This window comes from Protopterus annectens, chromosome 3.part0 (assembly GCF_019279795.1).
Source record: "Protopterus annectens isolate FY-2018-M chromosome 3.part0, PAN1.0, whole genome shotgun sequence".
NCBI lineage: Eukaryota > Metazoa > Chordata > Ceratodontiformes > Protopteridae > Protopterus > Protopterus annectens.
Genome location: NC_056731.1, coordinates 1,537,545,878 through 1,537,568,332, shown reverse-complemented (window position 1 = coordinate 1,537,568,332; position 22,455 = coordinate 1,537,545,878). Strand labels below are relative to the sequence as shown.

The window sequence follows — 22,455 nt, the reverse complement described above, 5'->3', positions numbered from 1 at the left end:
AGTTCTTTTTTCAAAACAGCATCTGGATGAGAATTCCTTGAGTTGTTCATATTCAGTGACTCAATATATCTTCAAGTTACTTGACAGGAAAATATTTGTATATCTCCACCAAAATTGATATTTATGTAGTTTAGTAGTTTATCTATAGATTTCTGACATTTTAAACTTGAAAATAATAACATTTTCCTGTATTATTACACTAGTTTATGGAGCTCTCAAAATTCACTGTTCTCAGTTGGCCATCTAGGCTCTGCCCCCACTAAGCATCTCTTGAATGTGTTCAACACGGTATTTAGTGAGCGACAGCTGTGGCTTTGATTACATTTGTTATTGCCAATTATTTATAGTAATATTCAATATAAAGATGAGATGTGAAGGGAGTGCTTAGAATAGACATTATCAACTTTTTTGTTATTTTTGGTAGTTAGGTTACTAGAGCACTTGCGTACAGGTCTCACACAGATACTTATTTTGAGGTATGCTGAGGTTGAAATTCAAGAGAATTGTAAGCACAGCTAAACTGATGTACTGACCTTTTGAGAATGGCTCTTCTAGTTGTGGTTTTTATGATATAAGAAGAGAGAGGAGAGGGGAGGATAGCCCTGACAGTGTGCCAAATTAGTAGGTCTTACAAATTGCAGAATGAGGTCAATGCAGCTAAAAACAAAAAATTATTACAAGAGTGGTACAATTTCTTAAATGATGAACTGGAGCCATTTGCATGGTCTTATGTTTGTCATTTGCATGGTATGACACTAATTCAAGGAAGTCTAGGATATTTGCAAGTGCTTGTATAAATAGGTATATAGATTATTAGCAGGAAAATAGTCTAGATGGCCATTAAAAGCCTAACCACTGTAACCCAACAATTTGTTTCTGTAATCATTGAGGGAAAACTAACCTCATAGATTAGGGATAGTATTCATAGCCTGGAATTTTGCAGCTACATATTGGTTATTTGTGAGGAGCTCCTCTGTTACACGTATATGCAAATAAGCTAAGCACAGGTTATTCATGCTGGATAAGGAAAAAGCAAATCCATTTTGAAAAACATGACAACTTAAGGCAAATGCATACAGTATCTAAAGTAAAATATTAAGTAAATATGAAGTACTACTTGAAATCCCATAGTCTTTGTATAACTTTTTATGTATTTGGATATTGCAGACAGATGCAGCTATGTTCAATCACCCCTGAATCACTTAAGGCAAGTAGTGGACAATACTACATTTATTACTAATATTTTAAAAAGTAAAGGGGTTTAAAACATTTTATATGGGGTAGCCTTATAAAGACACCATGCTGGTTTGTTTAAAGATTAAAAAGGGGGGGTAGGAAAGATTGAAAAAGGGGGAGATACAACAAAGACAGAGACACAGAAGAATCACATTAAGAGAGTTGTTTTGGAGGAGGTGGGAGAGGAGTGGCACTATGTTTTTTTTGGGAGCTAGACCTCCCCTCATTTTTCAAAGGTTTATTTCCCTATAAGTGGGTAGTGTGGGTTTGAAACAGATAAGGGGGTGTAGTAGAAATGATAAGGGAAGAAGGGCTGATGAAGTGCCTGCAGGAGTTCCAGTCCACAGAGCCTCAGACATATCCACTGTCAAATGGTGGGTTAGTGGAGGACCCTGATTTTGAGGTGTAGGAGCCTGTGGTGCTGCGGCAGTTGGCACCAGCTGAGACAGCATGTCTTCAAACTGCTGAAGAGAGTCTTTGACTGGCTACATCTGTCTGCCCATGATCTGTTCCAGTGCACCCTCAGCCAAGTTCAGAAAACTCCATTAAGTGAAGCTTGCCAGGCTTCTATGTGCTTGGTTGCCTGCTGTACTGCTGCAACCACTCTGATCCTGCGAGGACATCCCTGGATGAGCAGACGTAAGAACTCCCAAACCTGGGAAGTACATGCCTGGGCCACTCCAGAGAATTAGATCTATAACAAATTAACATAAATGGGAGAGAAAGAAAATAATAAAAGACAAAGGAATGCATTTGCATAATTAAAGTAAGAAAAACAGAAAAAAGGGGGGGCAAAAAGAGAAAATACACGCAATAAATTCTTAAGTCATGTTACACAACATAATGCCATGATGACACTGATGTGTAGTATAGTGTCTCAACAAGCATGAATGGCCATCACCATTTAGACACTAGTTAGGATTTACCAGACTCAAGCCAGAGCCAGTCTTGGAAGGAGAAGACCATAGGTACTGTCCAAACACTTGGGGGCAGATCACATGACACTACATGAGCTTCTCAAGAATGTACTGTAATTAATCAGGGGGAACAAGTGCAACAGATTTCATGCAGGCCAGGTCATTATTCATCTACACCTAGCAGAACCTCTCATTTGAGATCTCTATCACATTTTCACACCACAAGTTTTCATGGAAATAGAATATTGAGCAAATTACAGATTAAAATGAGTATCCTGGCATGTAAACATACACTGCTACCATATCACTGTCACCACTGCACAAATTATGACTTTTCTTGTCTCTGAGGCCACAGGTTATTGTGTTTGACAAAATAAAATAATCTAATGTGCAGTATCTTGACAGACAACATACTTTAAATGAGAAAATTGTGCACAACATAAAAAAATATGATATGTTTTCATTTAAATACAAGGCATGAACTCCTGTTAATACTGAATTAACCATTTTCCATTTTCACTAATTACACCACTTGAGGACATTCAGCACACACATAGTTAGGTAAATCACCTTACTAGATGTTAATATATAAAACAACCAGGGGCGGCTCGTGGCATAGGGCTGCTGGACTGCAGCCCCCTCAAAAATAAAAAAGAGAAAGAAAAATGAAAAATAAAAAAAAAAATATTTTTCAAAATTCGCGGACTTCGCGCATGCGCAGTAGTCCCGACTACTGTCGGTCTATGCGCATGCTCAAGGCAGTCTGGCCGTCCCCATAGGGGGACACAAGGAGACGTCTGTGCACTTTTACAGTGCACAGACTCGCCAGGATTATGGGTCACGTCCGGACTGCAAGAGCAGCAGCAGGGACTCGGGACAGAGCATTAGGGATCTCGTCGGGAAGGAGCATTAGGATCTCATCGGGCAGGAGCATTAGGATCTCGCGGGTCTTTCAGTATTGCGCGGGAAGGATGTACGTTAGCTGGATATATTCAGGTAAGGTGCCTTTTAATTTACAATGTTTATTTGTGTATGGTGCTTATGCTTTATTTACAATGTTTATTTAGAGTTTGTGTATGGTGCTTATGCTTTACTGGAGTTTGTGTATGGTGCTTATGCTTTACTGGAGAGAGTGTGTGTGTGTGAAAATGCCCCAGGTGCTTATGGTGGTGTGTGTGTGTGAAAATGCCCCAGGTGCTTATGGTGGTGTGGTAGGGAATGCCTCAGGCTTGAACCCTGTACCCTGTATGCAGGTGTTAAAGACTTGAGTTCCCTACCCACCACCATTTGTAAAAAAATTTCAGATTTTTGCCTCATATTCGATCTGATCTGTTCCTCATAATATCTGTGGTTTGTAAATGTTGCAATGCTTGATATTTGATGGTGTAGTAGTAGCATTGTTGCCTCACAGCTGCAGGTTCTTGGGTTTGATTCTTGGCTGGGGTTCCTTCTTTGTGGGGTCTGTATCTTCTCCCTGTGTTTGTGTGGGTTTGCTTTTGTGTCCTCCCATGTTACAAAGACATGTCTGCATTATTTCTTCCTGGGCCTCTGCTGAAAATTGTTTATTTGTTCCAAGTCAGACTGTCCTGATTAAAAATGTTAAATAAAATTGACAGGCATTTGAATTTCAGACTTAAGGGTTTCTGAATGTTTAATTCCTTGCATATTTGATGGTGCAGTGGTAGTATTGTTGCCTCACAGCTATAGGTTTTCTGGTTTGATTCTTGGTTGGGGTGGATTCTGTGTGGAGTCTGCATCTCCTCCATGTGTTTGTGTGGATTTGCTCTGGTGCCCTGCCATTTTACAAAGACGTGTCTGCAGTTTTAATCCCTGCTGAAAATTGTTTTTGTTCTGTCCGCAGTAAAATTGACAGGCATTTGAATTTCAGACTTCAGGTTTCTGAATGTTTAATTCCTTGCATAATTGGTGGTGCGGTGGTAGTATTGTTGCCTCACAGCTATAGGTTTTCTGGTTTGATTCTTGGTTGGGGTGGCTTCTGTGTGGAGTCTGCATCTCCTGCCTGTGTTTGTGTGGATTTGCTCTGGTGCCCTGCCATTTTACAAAGATGTGTCTGCAGTATTAATCCCTGCGTCTCTGCTGAAAACTGTTTTTGTTCTGTCCGCAGTAAAATTGACCGGCATTTGAATTTCAGACTTCAGGTTTCTGAATGTTTAATTTCTTGCAGATTTGATGGTGCAGTGGTAGTATTGTTGCCTCACAGCTATAGGTTTTCTGGTTTGATTCTTGGTTGGGGTGGCTTCTGTGTGGAGTCTGCATCTCCTCCCTGTGTTTGTGTGGATTTGCTCTGGTGCCCTGCCATTTTACAAAGACGTGTCTGCAGTATTAATCCCTCGTCTCTGCTGAAAATTGTTTTTGTTCTGTCCGCAGTAAAATTGACCGGCATTTGAATTTCAAACTTCATGTTCTTCAGAATACATAGTAGCACAACCTTTTTTCTAGCAATTTTCTAAGTTTATAAGATGAATATTTTAAATTTGTCCCTATTTTTGGGACTGTATTCCCCCATTATTGGCTTTGTCCAGGTTTTTGTGCTAAGGTTGACAGCTATGGCAAGAACTGAATTCACTGAATATGGACTGTAGAATTGTGCATATTTACTGATAAAGGTGCACTGTAGAATTGTGCATATTTACTGATAATGGTGGACTGTAGAATTGTGCATATTTACTAATAATGGTGGACTGTGGAATTGTGCATATTTACTAATAATGGTGGACTGTAGAATTGTGTATATTTACTAATAATGGTGGACTGTGGAAGTCTGAGTAGACTTTTTTATGATAAATGTTCTCAACTGGGCAGTTTTGCCATTATGGGTGCATATGTTTTGTTTCATTGCTTACTGGAAAAATGTTCAAAACAAATTTAAAACACCCTCTAACAAGTGTACTGTATTGTACAAGGAATATAATTTTAGTACAATGAGGAAGGTGTATCAAAGAGCACGTATGTTTCATATGCAAGGGGCCTATGATTCGAAAACATAATCTTTATCTGCCACTGGCAAAATGTATTTTCTTTGAATGTGGGTTTCAATGCTGTTTCAATGAATGTGAGTTTCAAGGGCAGAGAAGTTTTAATGCTAAGTTTTCATTGTGAGACTGCATTGCTTTGTTTAACAGATGACTTAATGTTTGTGCTGTAAAATACAAAATAAAACTTTCAAATGAAGTCCAACTCATCATTGAAGTAAGGCAGTATGCACATTAGTGTTTATGGTAAATGGAGTGAAATAGCCAAGTAATGGCTCATTGGAATGGCTGCAGAGGCTCCATTCAACCATTATTTTGTCAGGGGGGGGGGCAGCAAACTCAGACAGGCCCAGCTGAACTATACCTCCCAACTGTCCAGATTTTCAAAGAATGAATAGATTTTTGCTTCTTATTTTTGGTTTGTTGTTCATAAAATTTGTAGTTTTAATTCCTAAATGATTTGCCAGAAGTCACTAAATAATAAGTTTCAGACTTCATAACCTTCATAAAAATGCATGTTAAAGTAAGAGCCGTTCTATCAACTGTCTCAATTTATACAAGAGCAATTTTTAGTACTGTTTATATGTGCCCCCAATATATTTGGCCTTGTTCAGATTTACTGCATTAACAGGTTGAGAGGTACATGCAAATAAATTGCTTTATAGAATTAGGCATAGCCAACCTCTCAACTGTCCCCAATTTTTGGCTCAAAATGTTGCTCTTCCCCCTAATAATCCCTCCACAAAATAGCAATTTTGGAAGAAAACATGGAGGGTTTACAATTAAGAAATAACTGTAATAATCAAAGTTATAGATTACTTGAAATGCATGTAGATTCTTTTATTTTGTCAGCTGCTCAAGGTAGCAGTACTAATATTAAAGTGTCCCTTCTTTGACAGGTAGCAGCTGTATTGTGTGTCTATTTTATATTTTTGCATCACATTTTGGTCCATTTTTCATAAAATTGTGTTTTTTGGCAAATTAGTGACAAATCACTAAAGACTGAAGTTAGAAAATGACAGACATTTGAGTTTCAGATTTTATACCCTTCAGAAAATTCATACTAATGCAAGACCTATTCTATTATCTTTCTAAGTTTATTAGAGCAATATTTAAAAATTGTCCTTATTGTTGTGCCTTTGTCCCACTTCTGTGTATGGCTTTGTCCAGATTTCTTGCTCTTGAGGTTGAGAGGTATGACAAATGTGTCAGGGCCATCACAGTCAGCCAGAGAGACTTCAAATTGTGACATGCTTGTTGCACCCCACTCCCCCATGTAGTGACTCTGGATGTGTCCAAGCAAGGCAAGGAGTAGTTGTATCTACCTTGGATGGGGAGGACACACTGCATAAGTACTACAGTGGCTTTTCATCTGTCCTTGATTTTGCAGAATGGTCTGGTTTCTATCATATTTTTGTACTGTTGATTTATGCTTATTACTCAGATTTATGCTTATTACTCAAAGTGCCTGTTGCTCTGTGTTTAAGTAGCAATGCTTTAATGACCATAAGGTAAGCTTGTCTGACATCGTAAGATGCAAGTAAGCTTTAATAAGCATACTGTTAAAGAATTGCCAACATTGAAAGCCTTTCTGTTGTTGCCATGCAGAGAATACTTGACTAGATAATGTATAAGCCTTGGGTATTAAAGGACAGGATTCCATTATTTTAAAAGCTCATTACACTTGTTGGAGACTTCCAGTCATCTCTACAGACTTTACCCGTAAACTAAACAGAATGCCAATCATGTGTGGTCCATAACCTGTACAGTAATCCTTTAAGCAATGTATCTTGAGCTTGTTTCTTGTTTGCTTTTCATTTTTACTTTTATCATGTTTTCCCCATGAAACAAGTTGTCAGGCAGCAGGTCTTTTTGGATAAGAAACATTTTTACAAGTGGGGGCATCACATAGATTTCTACTTTCAGCATGTTGCTTGGTACTTTAATAAAGCTGAATATATTATAATTAGAACTGCAGTGCAAGGAGAAGTGGTTTGAGTTGAGTGCTTCTGGTTTTTCTTATACTTGATTTTGACTGGCATTCCAGTAATGTATTTAAAAGTAATTTATTTTTCATGCCTCACAACCTTTTGTTTCCATCTAGATATTAAGTAAGCTGTCATGCAGCCAATGCATTGAAATATTTTTATTCTTCTACACTTATTTTTGTCTTGATTGGACTTTCATAATGATGGTTTGCCACCCAGGGCAGCGTATTTAATTAAAGTTAGTTTGTTGTGGTTTTGTGCATAGCTCCTCCCCTTTATGGTTGACCACACCCCTTCCCTTTGACCCCACCCATTCAGCGTCTCCTGCAGCCCCCCTGTGATTTGAAGTCACCAGCCGCCACTGAAAACAACATCACCGAAAAGGAGTTAGTGAGCGCTCAGGCATGACATTTACAAGCAGTAATACTTGTTCTGAAATAAAAATGTAATTATTTAAAGATGAGAAGGAATGTCAGATGAACAGAGACAACAGACCGTCTACCGACACAACAAAGCCCACAGATATCATTGCATGCATCATTTATACTGTATGTTCTTTTTACAAGAAAGGAAGCACTAACCTGAGAGTCATGGCCTATAGTTCTGCACTAAACTACGCCTGTTACCTGCACAGCCATATTCTGTGCACAAGTATGTTGCATGGGATCCTTACTACTGCTGCTGACTGGTCAGCATTAGTTATAGTGGTACTAGAACTGGAAGCTGCACTGACATAATGTGTCACTTCACCACCAGACTGGTACATCATGTTGTGCAGATTGCAACGTGCACACAGTAGCTGGATCAAACCGAAGGATACTCCCATAATCATGCAAACATCTAAACCGATTCTTCAGAGGCCAAAGACCTTGTCAATGACAATACTGCTTTGGGACAGGGATGTGCTATAGGTGTGTTCTGCATCTCCACTTGGATTTTTCACTGATGTCATGATCCATGGCTTCAGTAGATATCCAGCATTACAGGAAGGACAAAAAAAAAGATAGAGAGAAGGAGGGAGAGGCAAAATAAAGGTAAAGTGTTTTAGTCTTCAGCAGTACATTTTAGCATGCATAATTACTTAAAAATGAGAAAAATATTTTTTCACTTACTAACATGATGATCACTTGGCATCATGCCATAGCTAGTGTGCCACATGTGGGAATCTTGTGCACTGTCATGAAGCTGAGATGCAGAGATGTTGCAGATCCACCCCCCCCCCCCCCATGCATCACACATTGCCTGGCAATTTATGTAGTGGTAGCCCTTCCTATTGTGGTACTATTCTCCTCCATGAACCATAAGGGGTCTAATTGCAACATGGGTGCAATCTATCACATTACGTACCTCAGGGAAATGTGCCACCCAATAAAAGGCACACATAGTCCTGGCTTTTCCCTGAGGTAACACCAGGAATTAGATGCACTGATCCAGATGTACCAAGAGTACATTCAGGAACTGCTGCAATATTCTCAAGGCAGAAGCCTGTGAAATACCCAGCATGCCCCCAGTCTGTCTCTGAAAGGTCCCTGAGGCAAGTATAGTGATGGCTATACATATCTTAGTGCCCACTGGGATAGGAATTCCATGCATTTCTCCATTACCCCTGTGGGGGTCATAAATTCTCACTAAGACTGTTATAATGTCCCTGTCCACTGTGAACCTGTCATGTGTTTCCTGATTATCAAAGTTATAATGACTTATTTATTTACTGATATTTGTTTATTGGTGAAGTCTAAATGGATAATTGTATCTATTTTCAGTGGAGGCCTAGGGAGAAAAGTTATTTTCTGCCTGTATCTCCACATTCTTGGCGAGTGAGCACTGCTCAGCACATCCAGTTTTGGCTATGCCAAGACGAGAACCAAGTCACACATGGAAGTAGCAAGGCTAGCAACAAGTGACAGCATTTTCAAAAACTCCAAAGAAGATAGGATTGGTGAGACTTCTGCTCATATAACTTACCTGTAGATGGTACAGAACACCAGGAAAATTCCACTATGAAATGCAAGTAGGAAAGAGTACATTTCATTACATTCAACATTTTACGTCATTCCTCATTTACATTGCATTCTTACTACATTTTGCATCATTCCTCATTTACATTTCATTATTACTAGATTTTACATCATTCCTCATTTACATTTCATTATTACTACATTTTACATCATTCCTCATTTACATTTCATTACTACTACATTTTACATCATTCCTCATTTACATTTCATTATTACTACATTTTACATCATTCCTCATTTACATTTCATTATTACTACATTTTACATCATTCCTTATTTACATTTCATTATTACTACATTTTACATCATTCCTCATTTACATTTCATTATTACTTTATTTCCTTTGGCTCATTCTTGGCCACTGTGTATCAGTATGGCTTAGCTCTGTTCATTTCCAGACACCATGGATAGCTTTAACTCTTCCACATAGCAAACCATGAATACCATCCTAAGTCTTATGTTCCTTACAGTAAAATTTAGATGGCAGAAGAAGTCTTTGGGAGTTAGGGACACATGTTTTGGATATGTAAAAATTAGAAAATTTCAGACTATACTTGAAGACTCTTGCATGTGGTATTTCCTCACATTCACTAATTTGGCATATACTAGGTTATGAGAAATAAATGCATATTACTAAAATTTAAAAAAAATATGTTCATTCTGATGATAATCACAAAAAAAAGATATTAAGGTGAAAATGGAAATCAAATGTTGTACCATGTATATATAATTTTGTTGAACTGATTGATGGGTGAACTTGACATAAGGAAAATCAGGGTAGTGAGTAATATTTCACCGATTAATTTAGATAATGCATGAGCTCCATGGAATGTGTGTACAGGGACAATGAAGCAGAATAATGTATGAACAGTAGTAAGAAATAACTTATTATAAGGTATAGTGCAGTAGATATTTGTCTGCTATATGGTATATGGTAATTGGGTTTCTATATCATACTTTTGTCGATTTTAATCACAATTAGAAAGTTAAATATCTTCCAGTAAGTTGATAATCAAGGCTTTAGATTAAGCATTTTGAAAATCTGTTCCATTTTGCTATTAATATTTTTTACATGTTAAATATAAGATATTGGATAATATTTGGTTTCATATTGTTTGTTAGCTGAACGTAAATGTGTTGAGCAGATGGTTTTAGTTTTGACAAGCATATTAATAGCAGATTGTGTACTTAGGTGTTTATACAGTTATCCCTATAAGACAGATGTGTTGACTTTATTCTGGAAGGGAGTTTGGTTGCAGGATGGGAGCTAATGAATAATGAACACTGCATTATAATATTGTCATTGTGTTTCATACGCAACAACGTGTGTCTTATAGTAGATGAACGTAAATATCAGTAAAGATCTGTCTGACAAAAAAATCCCAAAAATATAGAGTGAAGTGACAGGTAAAAGAAGAGGAAAAATAAGTTTTCCAGTCCATCTTAATCATTAAACATTGATATGCAACAATTTGAACAAAATGAAATGTCATTTTCATGAGCTGAAATTTCAGGAATTATAGCAATAAATGTTACATGCAATTTCCCTTATTTACACTGGTTCCATCTACTGACTACAAGTACATAACTATATTTGTGTGTGTGTGTGTGTGTGTGTGTGTGTGTGTGTGTGTGTGTGTGTGTGTGTGTGTGTGTGTGTGTGTCTGTGTGTGTGTGTGTGTGTGTGTGTCTGTGTGTGTGTGTGTGTGTATGTACACGTGCATGTGCATGTTGTTGTAAATCAATGTGTTTGTGTGTATGTGTGTACGGGTCTCTGTCTGTGTATGTCTTTTATTTTGTTCAATTTGTGTTTTTGAAAGATAAGAAAGTTTACCAGCATTTTTCTATTTGCTATGTGTCCGACAGAATGTAATAAATTTATGAAGCTTTAAAACCATTGACTTGGCAAGCCTTTTCCAAATGAAAATAAGTTTGCATTAAATTTTTTAAATTGTGCTCATTACACAGTTGAGGAATAATAACCTGCTCCTTCCCAGAGCTACATTCTGTGGCCTACAATCTACAACAAACTTTGTACATCCCAGTGCTGCAACGGAGACTCTCTAAGGGACTATGTCCAGTAATGAACATGAAGAGATGATTTACAATTGTATCCAAGTTACATATGGAGACACAGATTATGGTAATAGGAGTGTAAGAAGAGAGAGACAAGGCGCACATTTATTAAGTCTAAAATGGTCTGCAGCATGTCAGTGGTTACCATGTATGGAATGAACCATCATAGAATAATGACTTGAAAGTATAGTTTATAGCACAACATAAGTTAGTGAAAATCTGTTTTTATCTTATTGTTTTTTCCATTTGCTTTCTCCACAGTAGTTGACCTCTTTGATGGAATAACTGGAGATGTAATTTTCAACTGGCAGAAAGGTGGCAAGTGAGTTGCAACCTTCAATGTCTGACATTTTGAAACAGGATTTTTGGATTTTCACATGAGCACTCATCTTTAAGATAAGGTAAGACACCATTGTTCATCAAACTGAGTATATAAAGAAAGTAAAGTGTCACTCAGGAGTCTATGGTGCCCATTTTTATGTATGTGTGATAGCATGTTTTATAACTTAGTGATACAATTCCCCCAAAAAAGGAATAATTAACACATGTGACAGCCTATAGACAAGTGATGGTGAATCCTTTGGATTTGGTGTGTCAAAAATTTAGAAAATGCCCTAACTTGACTCTGCTGATACGTGGTCCCCCAAACGTAAATGGAATAAAATGAACGTGAATTAATATACATTTTTCTAAAGTAAAATAAGTCTATAAATCTAATAATTGTTGTTATTAAGTGTCGATGGTATGGCGGTAGCATTGTTACCTCACAGCAAGAGGTTCTCCCGTTCGATTCTTGGCTGGGCTTGGGAGTGCCTTCTGTGTGGAGTCTGCATGTCCTCCCCGCGGTTGGGTAGCATTTGAAAGACATGCGTGCATAAATGGGCGTGCCTTCGTTGCAGGTTGAGCGTCGAGCTGGCACCTCGGCATTTACGTAAAAATCTACTGCCAATCATTAGTGGACCGGAGTTCCACTGTGGCGACCCCTTACCGGGAAAAGCCGAAAGACAAACAACAACAACATTAAGTGTCGAAAGTCATCAGTTTTAGGAGGGATTCAGTGGCACAGTTGAGAGGAATGTAAAACGGCACACGCTTACAAATGCAGACTACTTACCCTTTGTAGAAGTGTAACCACGAAAAGAAAACAATGTCAGCACTGCCTTCTGCAGAATCTCAAGACAGTATACCGAAATAGTCTTTGTTGTTAATAACTCCCTTACCTCTGCAGCAGTGTTGTTGAACTGACTCCTGGCACAAAATAATTCAATGCACTTCACATGAGCAATGAATGCAAAAGCTGATTTCAAACAAATGCACTCATCTGGAGACTGCAGCTGCAGATATCATGCTTGCGCCTTGAAAATGAGCTTCCGGTGCAGCAGGTAGAAATCACCTGAACTGTGCAGCTGCAGTGATGACAGATGCTGTGCTGATATGGATATTGAGAATCCATTTTAATCTCTGGGTGGTGCAGGGTCTCATATGTCGTATATTTTTGTTCATTCAGTTTCTTTGGTAACTCAGGTGTCGGTGAATGCTGTTGTGTCACCCAAAATATTGTGGTGTGTCACCTTTGACACACATGCCATAGGTTCGCCATCACTGCTATAGACATTACTGATTGTCACACTCATAAAACATACCTTTTCTTGATTTAGAAACACATCTAATAAGCCCAGCAAGGTCAATTTAGTTGAAAGTCAATAACTGATTCTTGTAAGAAACTTTTTGATTTTACTTGTATCCACTGAAAACCTCAAGTGTAGGCCTGACACTGTTTTTATTGTTAGCTATAAGAAGAATGTATCATTTTAAGCAATAATAACTCATTTGAATATAGTAGTTATAGCATTCTAAAGGTTCTGTGTGCTTAGTATTCATATTTGATGCAACAGTTTGTGTTTTGCTATTAAGTATAACAAATTTCTCATTCACTAAGAAGACATCTAGTTCTGTTAATATTGATCAGATGCATAATATATCAGATTTCCCTATTTGAACCTGATTCTTCTGTAAAGAACTGTAGTTATAAATGAAGTGCGAATATAGGAGTAAATAAGTCTGTGGTAGGTTTATTTTATGTTGAACTCTTGCTCTTGTTCTGTGGCACATAGACTCAGACATGTTTTAATCTGCCAGGTCTAGACTATAGTATTTCAAATGACTTGGAGACTCAAATGTCAAGCTTTTAAACTACAACTCTGTGTAAAATGTGGGTTTAATATTGCACATTGCTCTACTTAGGAAGCTGTAATAGCATTTCCATCTTCAGAGAGGATAATGATTAGCAGTAAATAGCTTGATGTCAGAATTAATTTACTTAAATGGGCTACATGAAGATCACCATGTCTTTCACTAACTGCAAAAAAATGGAAGTGATGACACTTACATAAGGCTTTAGCCAACAGGGTGAACAGTGTTGTGATTTCTTATTGCAGTTTCCTGTTTATATTTGCAGAATCAGTTTGCATTCAACTTATGCCGGTAAACCTTTTTTCACTTCTACTTTATACTTATCACTTAATACCTGACACTACAGTCTAAATACAAAGCTGAACAGAATTTTTTTTTTTTTTAGGTCTGCATAGGAAAATATTTCTCAGTATTTGTAAGTATTTTTGTTCCTGGTAGTTAACAGATACCTGCTCTTTCAGAGTAAATTTATAAAATCAGATATTTTATGTGGCACCTCATTGCCTTTCTATAGTGTTCTGTTTAACTAATGAATTCTTTCCCTTGTGAACATCTTCTAATTGACATATTCCATTAATGCGCAGAACATCAGATTCACCCTTCATTTAAGAAAATGAAAATCGAGCACTTTCTTTCTGATGGATTGTATTTCTTTTTTTCCTGACTGGTTGCACATACAGAAGGATAAACCCTGAGTGACACCCAGACATCCTGAGATTGATTAGTGACCAGTGAGCTGAGGTGGCCCGCTGTGCATGATGGAAGAGGCTTGCCCATACACAGAAGAGGAAGGAATCCTCATTCTGTTGACACATAGCAAAGGCTAGATGACAAGACAGGAACCAGCATATGGCCCACACAAATACTATGACTTCTCAAGCAGTACATATGCTGTAACTAGCTGTTAACAGCTGCATGAAAGTACATGCATGTTAGTGGGCTGCTATAGAAGATCTTGCCTCAGCTGTACATATGCCAAGACACCAGGACGTAGGACTAAGGCCCAAATCAGAAATGTATCACATTTGCTGGGTGACAACCTTGATTCTTATAATTCACCTACCAAAAGAGAGGGAAAAAGAGGAGGGGAAATGACTAGACTGATATAGGGCAAGGCCTAGAGGAGCACAGCAACAGAGAATGCCATTGTTTCCTCATTTGTATAACCCGCTCTCTTTTCCCTAACAGTTTAACTCTGCTGTAGTGATATCACACAAGCCAGTGACCTAGGTTATGTAAAAATTAGCAAACTCTAGATTCTGTAATAAATGATGGCTGAAGGTAAAACATCTGGCTTCAGCTTTCTGTACAGGACAAAGTGTCCTGCATATCACTAATGAATATAATCAACTCTACAATATCTCTACCTCAGAGGAAATGGAACAACCCTTTTACATGTTTTCTTTAGCCAACTTCTTTCAGTTAGTACCACAAACTAACTCTCTCTCTCTCTCTCTCTCTATCTATATATATATATATATATATATATATATATATATATACATGTGTGTGTGTGTGTGTGTGTGTGTGTGTTTGTGTGTGCATATATTTATATATATATATATATATATGTGTGTGTGTGTGTGTGTGTGTATATATATATATATATATATATATATATATATATATATATATATATATATATATATATATATGGATTCACTTTAGAAACTCGAAATACTGAAATCTCGAATTTCAGTATCTCGAGCCCAAGAAGTGGAATCAGCAAAACAAAGAAAACCAAAAATCAGAAATTCAAAACCTTGAATACCGGAAATTTTTAATTTTGCGGTTTTACTACACACACACACCATCCACAACACAAACACACACAATCAATCTGCTACATGAAAGCAGGGGGGCAAGCCCCCCTGCACCCCCCACACCCCACCTACTTAAATATTCTCACTTCGAGGTCGCACTACATACAAACACACACAAAACACCACCACACAAGTTATTTTCTCTTCGCACACATAAATCACAGCAACAAAACCCACTGACACACACCACAGCCCCTACCCAAACCCCTTAATACACACACATACTTACCTTAATACATGACCATAGCGGAACTTTAGAAGCACGAAATTCAAAACCTCCGGTATTCGAGGTTTTAAATTTCGCACTTCTAAACTTTCGCTATTATGTGGATTCTGCTTCTTAGGCTCGAAATACTGAAATCTGAGATTTCAATATTTCGAGCTTCTGAACCGAACCAATATATATATATATATATATATATATATATATATATATATATATGGGTCCTAGTCTTATTATCGAAAGTATGTTTCATCAAAACGTACATGATCTTACTCACTTTCACGAAAGTGCATTTTGTCAAAAATGTACTTTTGCTGAAAGGTAACTAAGCAAACAGTTGTTTGCATGTATATTTAGTTGTACATCAACATGTACTGCTGATTGTACAACTAAGCAAACTGTTGCTTAGATCACGGTACAGCAGGAATAAGGGAATATTCCCTTTTTCTCACTGTAGTGCAATCTTGGAGTAAGAATATTAAAGTAGGGAGGGTGTTGGGGGCACAGCCTCCCACATGGGCTGCATAAACATGAGTGCTGTTTTATTTTTTTAGTTTTTTTGTCATGTTTTTTTTTTTGTTTTTTTGTGAAAGTACATTTTTGATAAAATGCACTTTCGCGAAAGTGAGTTTGATCTTGTACTTTTCAATGAAAAGTACTTTTGATGGATGAACATGGATCCATATATATATTATAATAATTAATTAATAATAATAATAAATAATAATAATTAATTGTTTTATCATGGTGTGGATGGGAGGAGAAATGGCGTAGGAGTTTATTCTGAAGGAACAGTATGCTGAGAGTGTTTTGGAGGTGAAAAGAGTGTCGGATAGAGTGATGTTTATGAAGCTGGAAATTGATGGTGTAATGATGAATGTTGTTAGTGCGTATGCTCCACAAGTTGGGTGTGCAATGGATGAGAAAGAAAAATTTTGGAGTGAATTGGATGAAGTGGTGATGACTGTACTCAAGGGTGAGAGAGTGGTGATTGGAGCAGATTTCAATGGGCATGTTGGTGAAGGGAACAGAGGGGATGAGGAAGTGTTGGGTAGGTATGGTGTTAAACAAAGGAATGCAGGAGGTCAGATGGTAGTGGATTTTGTGAAAAGGATGGACATGGCTGTGGTGAATACATATTTTAACAAGAGAGAGGAGCATAGGGTGACATACAAGAGTGGAGGAAGATGCACACAGGTGGATTATATCTTATGTACGAGGGCCAGTTTGAAGGAGATTGGAGACTGTAAAGTGGTGACTGGAGAAAGTGTAGTTAGGCAGCATAGGATAGTGGTTTGTAGGATGACGCTGGTTATCAAGAGGAGGAGGAGGAGTGTGAGGGCAGCACCAAGGATCAAGTGGTGGAAATTGAAAAAGGGTAATTGTGAGGTGGAGTTCAGGGATGAGTTAAGGCAGGCACTGGGTGGCAGTGAAGAGTTACCAAATAGCTGGGTAACTACAGCAGAGCTAGTAAGGGAGATGGCTAGAAAGGTGTTTGGTATCACATCTGGACAGCGGAAGGACGACAAGGAGACATGGTGGTGGAATGAGGAAGTACAGGAGAGTATACAGAGAAAGAGGTTGGCAAAGAAGAAGTGGGATTGTCAGAGAGATGAAGAAAGTAGACAGTAGTATAAGGAGATGAGGTGCATAGCAAAGAGAGAGGTGGCAAAGGCTAAGGATAAGGCATATGAAGAGTTGTATGAAAGGTTGGACACTAAAGAGGGAGAAAAGGACCTGTACCAATTGGTTAGACAGAGGGACTGAACTAGGAAAGATGTACAGCAGGTAAAGGTGATAAAGGATAATGAGGGAAACATACTCACAAGTGAGGAGAGTGTGTTGAGCAGATGGAAAGAGTACTTTGAGGGGTTGATGAATGAAGAGAATGAGAGGGAGAGAAGGTTGGATGATACAGGGATAGTGAATCATGAAGTACAATGGATTAGCAAGGAGGAAGTAAGGATAGCTATGAAGAGAATGAAGAATGGAAAGGCTGTTGGTCCAGATGACATACCTGTGAAAGCATGGAGATGTTTAGGTGAAATAGCAGTGGAGTTTTTAACCAGATTGTTTAATGAAATCTTGGAAAGTGAGAGGATGCCTGAGGAATGGAGAAAAAGTGTTTTGGTGCCGATCTTTAAGAATAAGGGTGATGTGCATAGCTGTAGTAACTACAGATGGATTAAACTGATCAGTCACAGCATGAAGTTATGGGAAAGAGTAGTGGAAGCAAGGTTAAAAAGGGACGTGATGATTAGTGATCAGCAGTATGGTTTCATGCCAGGAAAGAGCACTACAGATGCGATCTTTGCTTTGAGAGTGTTGATGGAGAAGTACAGAGAATGTTGGAAGGAGTTGCATTGTGTTTTTGTAGACTTAGAGAAAGCAAATGACAGGGTGCCTAGAGAGGAGTTGTGGTATTGTATGAGGAAGTCAGGAGTGTCAGAAAAGTATGTAACAGTGGTACAGGATATGTACGAGGGTAGTGTGACAGCAGTGAGGTCTGCGGTGGGAGTGACGGATGTGTTTAAGGTGGAGGTTGTGTTACATCAAGGATCAGCTCTGAGGCCTTTCTTATTTGCTATGGTGATGGACAGGTTGACAGACGAGATCAGACAGGAGTCCCCGTGGACTATGATGTTTGCAGATGACATTGTGATCTGTAGTGAGAGTAGAGAACAGGTGGAGGAGACCCTGGAGAGATGGAGATATGCTCTAGAGAGAAGAGGAATGAAGGTCAGCAGGACTAAGACAGACTATATGTGTGTGAATGAGAGGGAGGACAGAGGAATGGTGAGAATGCAGGGAGTAGAAGTGGCAAAGGTGGATGAGTTTAAATACTTGGGATCAACAGTTCAGAGTAATGGTGAGTGTGGAAGAGAAGTGAAGAAGAGAGTACAGGCTGGATGGAGTGGGTGGAGAAGAGTGTCAGGAGTGATTTGTGACAGACGAGTACCTGTAAGAGTGAAAGGGAAGGTTTACAAGAGGGTAGTGAGACCAGCTATGTTATATGGGTTGGAGACAGTGGCATTGACAAGGCAGGAGTTTGAGCTGGATGTGGCAGAATTAAAGATGTTAAGATTTGCACTGGGCGTGACGAGGGTGGGCAGGATTAGGAATAAGTATATTAGAGGGTCATCCCAGGTTGGGAGGTTTGGAGACCAAGCCAGAGAGGCACGATTACATTGGTTTGAACATGTGCTGATGAGGGATGCTGAGTATATTGGGAAAAAGATGCTAAGGATGAAGCTACCAGGTAACAGGAAAAGAGGAAGGCCTAAGATAAGGTTTATGGATGTGGTGAGAGAGGACATGCAGGTGGCTGGTGTTACAGAGCAAGATGCAGAGGACAGGAAGAAATGGAAACAGGTGATCTGCTGTGGCGACCCCTGATGGGAACAGCCGAACGATGATGATGATGATATATATATATATATATATATATATATATATATATATATATATATATAAATAAAGTGGGTTCACTTTGTAATTTCAAAACACTGAAATCATTTAGTATTTCGAAATTAGAATCCTGAAAGCTCACAAACTGGAAGTTGCATAATACTGTACCTTACAATCCCGAAGTCTCAAAATCATGAAAATATCTACTGTGGTATCTTTTTTTAATTGTTTTCAACCCTCCACCTTTGCAAACCACCAGGTAATGATTACTGTGTGAAATTATTGCAATACAACATCAAATTCTGAAAATGCAGTTCATATAATTAAATGCAGACATTTGGGCACTCACATCTGAAGCACTCTAGTAATAGCTGTCAGGAAATCTACTGTAGGATATGCTTCCCTATTTGACATTATTGTTTCAAACTTCTGATGTTGAGCCATCAATCTACATCTCTTTGGGGTGGGCAGACATCCACTAGCAAGGCGGTTCCTCAATTTGTCCACCCTATCCTGCTTTCTTGGCAATGTCCTCATTAATATTGATAGATCAGTTGCCTTGGCTCCCAGTAAACACTTAAGCCTCCGGTGCCATGTGTCTACTGATTTTTGTATTTGAGGCAAAAATAATGTATTCAACACATGCACATTTCAAAAATATCACTGGAAATAGTGGTGGAAAATGGGAAACATAAGCAGACCTGGTAGTAAACCACCTCTTCCATCCCACTACATACCAGTCTCCAAAATCCTTAATTAGCTACTTCCCCTCTGTAGGGTACATGTCTTTAAGATCATGATATGCTTGTAAAACCTCTGCTTCTGGAAGGAAAGCAAGTGCTATCAAAGATTTAACAGCTATTTGAAACCTCAAATTGGTGTAGTACAAATGTGTCAAACCTAGTTGCTGTTCCTTTTGGCAGACATTTCTGCCAAAATGGAAGAAACACCCTTTTGACTTTACTCCATTAAAATGTATCCTTATACTTTTCATAGTGGCCATTTCAAAGTCACAAAGCACATACCAGAGAGATGTCTCAAAGCCCTGCTCTTCCAAAAGATGGAATACATAATCCCACATAGCGTTATACACCCAGTGGGACTTCTTACTCATTAGGCAATATAGTAGAGGGATGGATTTGCTATATCCACCACAACATAGTAACCCATAGATACTATACAATTGCCGACAAATTACACCTTTATAAAAAAAGGTGCCATCCACCAACCAAATGGTAGCATGGCTTAGATCATACAGATTATTTATTGTGCTGAATACTATCAGCATGTTCTCACCAGTAGCTTCTACTACATCATTCTCTTTCGGTTTTCCCGTTAGGGGTCGCCACAGCGGATCATCTCTTTCCATTTCTTCCTATCCTCTGCATCTTGCTCTGTCACACCAACCGCCTGCATGTCCTCTCTCACCACGTCCATAAACCTTATCTTAGGCCTTCCTCTATTCCTCTTACCTGGCAGCTCCATCCTTAGCATCTTTTTCCCAATATACCCATCATCCCTCCTCAGCACATGTCCAAACCAACGCAATCTCCTCTCTCTTGCTTTGTCTTCAAACTGTCCAACATGAGCTGACCCTCTAATATACCGATTCCTAATCCTATCCATCCTAGTCACACCGATTGCAAATCTTAACATCTTTAACTCTGCCACATCCAGCTCTGACTCCTGCCTTTTTGTTAATGCCACTGTCTCCAACCCATATAACATAGCTGGTCTCACTACACTCTTGTAGACCTTCCCTTTCACTCTTAAGGATACTCGTCTGTCACAAATCACTCCTGACACTCTTCTCCACCCATTCCACCCTGCCTGTACTCTCTTCTTCACCTCTCTTCCGCATTCACCATTACTCTGAACTGTTGATCCCAAGTACTTAAACTCGTCCACCTTTACCAACTCTACTCCCTGCATCCTCACCATTCCTCTACCCTCCCCCTCATTTACACACATATATTCTGTCTTAGCCCTGCTGACCCTCATTCCTCTGCTCTCTAGAGCATATCTCCACCTCTCCAGAGTCTCCTCAACCTGATTCCTACTCTCACTACAGATCACAATGTCATCTGCAAACATCATAGTCCACGGGGCCTCCTGTCTGATCTCATCTGTCCACCTGTCCATCACCACTGCAAATAAGAAAGGACTCAGAGCTGATCCTTGATGTAATCCCACCTCCACCTTAAACGGATCTGTCACTCCCACTGCAGTCCTCACCACTGTCACACTACCCTTGTACATATCCTGTACCACTCTTACGTACTTCTCTGCCACTCCCGACTTCCTCATACAATACCACAACTCTTCTCTAGGCACCCTGTCATATGCTTTCTCCAAGTCTACAAAGTCACAATGCAACTCCTTCTGACCTTCTCTGTATTTCTCCATCAACACTCTCAGAGCAAACATTGCATCTGTAGTGCTCTTTCCTGGCATGAAACCATACTGCTGATCACTAATCATCACCTCCCTTCTTAACCTTGCTTCCACTACTCTTTCCCATAACTTCAAGCTGTGACTAATCAGTTTTATCCCTCTGTAGTTACTGCAGCTCTGCACATCACCCTTATTCTTAAAGATAGGTACCAAAACACTTCTCCACTCCTCAGGCATCCTCTGACTTTCCAAAATTTCATTAAACAATCTAGTTAGAAATTCCACTGCCATTTCTCCTAAGCACCTCCATGCTTCCATTGGTATGTCATCTGGGCCAACAGCCTTTCCATTCTTCATCCTCTTCATAGCTGCCCTTACTTCCTTCTTGCTAATCTGTTTCACTTCCTGATTCACTATCCCCACATCATCCAACCTTCTCTCTCTCATTCTCTTCATTCATCAGCCTCTCAAAATACTCTTTCCATCTACTCAACACACTCTCCTCTCTTGTGAGTACCTTTCCCTCACTATCCTTTATCACCCTTACATGCTGCACATCTTTCCCAGCTCTGTCCCTCTGTCTAGCTAATTGGTACAGGTCCTTTACTCCCTCTTTAGTGTCCAATCTCTCGTACAACTCTCCATATGCCCTATCCTTAGCTTTCGCCACCTCTCTCTTTGCCATGTGCCTCATCTCCTTATACTCATGTCTGCTTTCTTCATCTCTTTGACAATCCCACTTCTTCTTCGCCAGCCTCTTCCTCTGTATACTCTCCTGTACTTCCTCATTCCACCACCAGGTCTCCTTGTCCTCCTTCCTCTGTCCAGATGTCACACCAAGCACCTTTCTAACAGTCACCCTTACTAGTTCTGCTGTAGTTACCCAGCTATTCGGTAACTCTCCACTGCCTCCTAGTGCCTGTCTTAACTCTTCCCTAAACTCCACTTCACAATCACCCTTTTTTAACTTCCACCATTTAATCCTTGGCACAGCTTTCACATTCCTCCTCCTCTTCTTGATCACCAACGTCATTCTACATACCACCAATCTATGCTGCTTAACTACACTTTCCCCTGCCACCACTTTACAGTCTCCAATCTCCTGTAGCTTCTACTACAGTAGTAGCTTCTACTACACTTTTGTCAATTAATGTACCACTCTTAAAGAGGTAGTCCTGTATGTTTA

General features: G+C 39.1%; 1 protein-coding gene across 2 annotated transcripts in view; it reads left to right on the top strand.

The window, feature by feature from the left end:
• The window catches only part of DLGAP1 (DLG associated protein 1), a 5,750,587-nt gene that overhangs the window by 881,460 nt on the left and 4,846,672 nt on the right, over positions 1-22,455 (top strand). For both annotated transcript variants that reach the window (XM_044065573.1, XM_044065572.1), the window contains one exon: positions 11,490-11,629. The gene's annotated coding sequence lies outside the window, so the exon portion shown is untranslated. The remainder of the gene's footprint in view (positions 1-11,489; positions 11,630-22,455) is intronic.